General features: G+C 37.8%; 1 non-coding gene across 1 annotated transcript; it reads left to right on the top strand.

Annotated features, from left to right (window-relative positions):
• The first annotated feature begins 1,721 nt into the window (after window positions 1-1,721).
• Window positions 1,722-1,834, top strand: LOC130088303 (U6atac minor spliceosomal RNA). The gene has a single exon (XR_008807452.1). It is a non-coding gene; the product is annotated as a U6atac minor spliceosomal RNA (small nuclear RNA).
• The last annotated feature ends 3,691 nt before the right edge of the window (window positions 1,835-5,525 follow it).

Below are 5,525 nucleotides of genomic sequence, written 5' to 3'. Positions count from 1 at the left end.
ATCACATATGATCAATATAACAAATGAGTACAGTTAAGACTTTTCACCATATCAAACGCTCATAGAAAATAACCACTTTAAGCTGTTTAAATATTAATGTGTTTAGTTTTGTGGAGAGTTTTTCTCAGATATTTCAGTGTTAAAGTGGCCCTATTTTGCTATTTTAAAGGTTCCTAATTTTGTTTTGGAGGTCTCCTACTACAGGTTTACATGCATCAAAGGTCAAAAAACACTTTAATTTTCTCATAATATACACTGCGCATCACCACATTTTTCACTGATTCTCAAACAACTCGTCAGATGATTCAGTCCCTCCTTTCCGAGAGTCTACTTTGCTCTGATTGGCCCATGCAGTCTGTTACGATTGGTCTACTGCTTACAGCACTTATCGGAAACTAAACGCCATTACCATAACTGGCATACTGTCTCCTATGCTCACCAGGGCTGCAATTTATTTGATCAAAAATACAGTAAACGGTAATATTGTGAAATATTATTACAGTGCAAATGTAATTTATTCCTGTGAAGATGCGTATAATGGCTGCTGAGAATTCAGTTTTGCCATCAGTGTCCTTCAGAAATCCTTATAATAGATTTCTTATTATCAATGTTAAAAAGTTGTGCTGCCTAATATTTTTGTGGAAGTTATTACGTTCAGTTTTGATAAACTTAATGTGTCTTTGCTTAAAGGAGAACTCCGGCACAAAATGAACCTTTGGTCTAATAAAACATTGGTACCTGGTCAACCGTTCTCTGAGATTTGTTTTCATGATAATCGAATGTAAAGAGTTTTATCTCTAAAAATTGTTTAGCGTATAACGCTAGTAATGGGGGCATTTAATAAGTAAAAAGAAATCGCTAGTTAATACCACTAACAAGGCTCAAAATAGACCCACACGAACACAGTAACATAATGAGGGTCCCTACATGCAAAACGAAGCATTGAGAACTTTGTAAGTGTACAGACCGTTTGATAAGAAGATAAAGATAAAGACAGTCCACTTCGTGTATGTCCACTAAACAGTTTTTAGAGATACAACTCTTTACATTCGATTATCATGAAAACAAATCTCAGAGAACGGTTGACTAGGTACCAATGTTTTATTAGACCAAAGGTTCATTTTGCGCCGGAGTTCTCCTTTAATGAAAGTGGTCTCTTTAAAAAAAAAAAAAAAAATCTTACTGACCCCAAACTTTTGAACGGTATATGTCAAATTTTATTATGATGTGGTAAGATGTGGAGTCTAACAACTTCTGGACTCAGTCACGAGACATTCAAATTGAGTCGCTATACATTAAATTGATACTCAAACATCAGCTTAAAGATTTATTGTTTTGTATTAAGGAAATTTAAAATAATAGTTTCATCAAGGTCAGCCTTTTCGAACACCAGACAAAGTGCTAAAAGCCCAAGTGCAAAAACCTGTTTGTGTTGTGTTGCACTTTATGTGAGTTCACTGATGGAAAGGCAGCTTGTGACGGATAACAAGCTCAGGCACAGGGGACTGAATGGGGATCAGTTTGGACAGATCATCAGAGGTGAGATGCGTGGGGAGACGGGTGACAGTCTTAAAGCCTGGGGTTACTGGATTGAGCGACAGGATTGTGTCAACTCCAACACATAACGAACTCTCGCCTTCTAAATTGGCATGAGGTGTCAGAGATGTTGACCGTCACCATTATCATTTTCATTTCGAATCAGATGCTCCATCAACACCCAGGCGTTGTTTGAAAGGAGAAAAGGTTAGCACTCCACTTGACAAGAATGGAAGCGGTTCTAGTGACCTTCAACACATATGCGGTTAAAGTATTGCCATCTACTCTCACCGTGTTTGGGGTGGTTGTATAGTGGTTAAGAATCAGCGACGAGCAAACGAAAATACTTTTTGTGCGCAACCCCCCCCCCACACAAAAATAACGACTTTATTCAACTATTCATTTTCTTCTATGTGGGCCTCAGAGTGAGTTCACGTAGTGTAACAGCGCAGCGCTACGTCAGAACGTAGGCTCACTATTGGCCGACGCTGGTCATGAGTGTGATGCTGGCCAATAGTGAGCCTACGTTCTGACGTAGCGCTGCGCTGTTACACTACGTGAACTCACTCTGAGGCCCACATAGAAGAAAATGAATAGTTGAATAAAGTCGTTATTTTTGTTTGTTTTTTTTGCGCACAAAAAGTATTCTCGTCGCTTGATAAACTTATGGTTGAGCCACTGTAGTCACTTGGACTATTTTAACAATGTTTTTACTAACTTTCTGGGCCGGCAAGTTTCAATTACATAGAAGCCTATGGAGGAGTGAGACAGCTCTCAGATTTAATCAAAAATATCTTAATTTTTGTTCCGAAGATGAACGAAAGTCTTACGAATTAGGAACAACATGAGGGTGAGTAATTACTGACAGAATTTTCATTTTTGGGTGAACTAACCAAGTCAGAAGAATAATTTATGAACCAGTTCATCAATGAACTGTATAAAGAATGGGTGTACTTGATTATTGCTTCAGCTCGTTTGGCTGTAAGGCTATGTGGATTGTACTGTGTGACATAAAAGTATATGTGGTACAACAAAATATGTCTTGTAGCAAACAGCTTTTTCATAGAATAGCTAATTTGAAAACATCTTGGTTACTAGTGTAACCTTGAAACCTCTTTTCTTGATGGAGGAAACAGAGACGTTGTGTCGAAATACAGGCACTAAGGGTCAGTCTTGTTGGGGAGCCCCAAACACCTCTGGCATATTGAGAAAAGGCCAATGGAATTTGCATGCCCACGCCCCGGACTTACGGGGTATATAAGACGGCCGGGATGCATTACACACTTCATGTTTGTTCTAAGGAGCCGAGGCGGCGTCTCGACACCTTCAGTGGCAGTTCAAAATTCTGGCAGAAGGGACACAACATCTCCTTTCCCTCCATCAGGGAATGAGGGTTACACTAGTAAAGGTCCACAGTCTCTCCTTCCCGCTGAGGTCTGGTTGCCGGTCCAGGCTAAAAAAACTTAATTTCATTCACATTTAGTCTTATTTCAAAACATTTAATTGTAGCTGAATATCATGAACAAAAATAAACAGGCTAAAGAACACTTACACAAGGAACGTTTGCCTGTGGTTTAAAAATACCATAGCAAAAACAACTAGCCTAACTAATATACATTTCAAGCATTATTAAAGAAAAGTAAACACACAAATAAAAAATTAGCAATCGCAACAAATAGATACAAATGAACAAAGATACGTTTGAAATAAACAGTGTTTTAAGATTTTCAGGTATTCAGGTACAGAAACTGTAATCAAATGTAAAATAATACTGCACTTTATAAATAAAATCAAATTAAAATCACTTTTGATGTGTGCACAGCACAGAAAATAGCGCGCAAGTCTTTTCTTGCGCTTGAATGGTTTAAAATCACTTTAAAATCACTTTTTTCTGTGTATGCGCTTTGGATGTGTGAACAGCACAGAAAACAGCGTGACTCGTCTTGCCCTTGAATTGTTTAAAGTCATATTGAAATGCTCACAAAGGAATTTTATAATTAATATACAATTTTATATACATTTTAATCATTTTATTTTATAACAAGTATCCGATTCAAGTATTTTCGATTCCCAACCCTAACCCTTAATGTCGGTATTTTGACACGACGTCGAAAGTGACCGACAGAAAGGGAGCAAATGAACTAATATCACGCTATTGAAAAATAGTTAGCATGGCTGCTTTTATTGTGAAATGTGAAAGTTGTGGAAATAAATAAATAGTATAAATTGAAATTCAGCTCAGGGACTACTAAGAGCACTGATAACATGAGGCTCGACATGAGTCATAATAGATGAGTTTTTACTAGTTACTGTGGGGTCTTCTTTGACCTCTATTTGTTTGCTGCAGTACCCTGAAACCCCTTGGTGGGCTCCTGTGGGAAATAACCCAGAGAAAATGAACAGAGTGAAGCACAGCAGTGAATACGCTATGTGATTTAAAAGACCCAGTGGCTGCCTCTGAAAGCAGTCATTTGTGAGTGGTTACATAACAGACACGACAAATGAATACGATTTAAAAGCTTTTTAGAGCTCTATATTGGTTTATTAGCCTTAACTGCTCTTCACGGCTGCTGTGAATATGAGCTACACAGGAAGTACTTGATGCAGCAAAGCTCTCAAATTTAAGGTCATTGGTCCTGATGGATGTTTCAGGAAAACTGTTTTTGTTGGTCGGTTACACCTAGCAAAAGCATTTGAAAGTGTGTGTGCCACAAAGCAAAAAAGTCACTCTCCTTTCCTTTATCATTTTAATGGCTTTATAATGGCCAAATTCAGCACTCAACGGTCGGGATTATTCAAATTCCCGGCTGAATGTCTCTGGGGGTCATTGATGCCCTTGAAACAGTGACAGTTGAGTCCAGTGGCCTAAAAAGTAAGTGAGTGTCTTTGAGAGATCCTCATTTCCATAACACCAAAAGTCAGAAACAATTTAGCTACTTCAGCATGATTTCCATCCTTATCCGGCAGGTGTGTAATTGGCTGTATGTTATGTGGCGGCTCTGGATTGTTGGTAAGAACAGTGTCCTTAGTGCTGCTCAGGCTAATTGGATCTTTAGCCTTTAGAGTCTTGATGACTATCCAAGCAGGACAAGGGGCATTGGTTCAGTAATATCCAGTTGTGGTCTTTCATGTCAAGTGATGAGAAGACAAGAAAAAGCTGTTATGTTGATTATCCATAAAGGCTTTTCTGTTAATGTTTCAACCCATCACAGAAGATGTGGGCCAATGTGTCATCCCTGTTTTTATAAAATCCCTTTGGATGTTTGTAATAACCCCACATAAGTGAGCAGCGAAATCTAGACAAAATATCTTACCTGACACTGATATTAAAATGGACAGTATTTTCAGTTTAGACAATTTGGCTCTATTTATTTTATAATTTCATTTTTTTGTCAGATACCATCCATATTGAAATGAAAGCATGTGAATGATGTGCAAACGGTAGCTCAAGTCAAAAAACACTTGAAGCATTTGTATAATACAATATCGGCAATCCCAGACATTTGCATTCTGGCGGGATTAGATTTCTCACAGGACTGCCGAAAAACATTAGTTAATTTGCCATGGAATTTTTACTCGGGTTGTGTGAGAAAAACACAATGCAGATTCAGACAGGATTTAAATCCCCAAGTAGGCCTGTGAAAAATAAATATTTCTCTAATTCCCATCTGAATAGGGCTTTAGATGAAAATTAAGCCCTATTCGGATGGTAATTGTTTCTCATGGGGTCGAAAGGTATTTTCAACATTTACAGGGGCTATAGTCAGTGATTTTATTGCTGTCAGAATCATGCTGCCAGAATGTCAGTGTTTTTTCTCCCACCACCTGTGTAAAATTCCCCGGCTGAATAAACTACTGTTTTATTTTGAAACACCAAGGTCATACAGTCATTTAATTGCTGTCCGAATCCACATCACTGAGTTTACAAGAGATCAATAAAAAAATTAAATCCTTAAAATCCTTAAATCAATTACAATGTTTAAATCCTT

The sequence above is a fragment of the Rhinichthys klamathensis genome, unplaced genomic scaffold, assembly GCF_029890125.1.
Source record: "Rhinichthys klamathensis goyatoka isolate OS25496 unplaced genomic scaffold, OSU_Roscu_1.1 h1tg000115l_1, whole genome shotgun sequence".
In the NCBI taxonomy this organism is placed as follows: domain Eukaryota; kingdom Metazoa; phylum Chordata; class Actinopteri; order Cypriniformes; family Leuciscidae; genus Rhinichthys; species Rhinichthys klamathensis.
The sequence above is the reverse complement of the archived record's forward strand: the minus strand, read 5'-3'. Positions and strand labels throughout refer to the sequence as shown.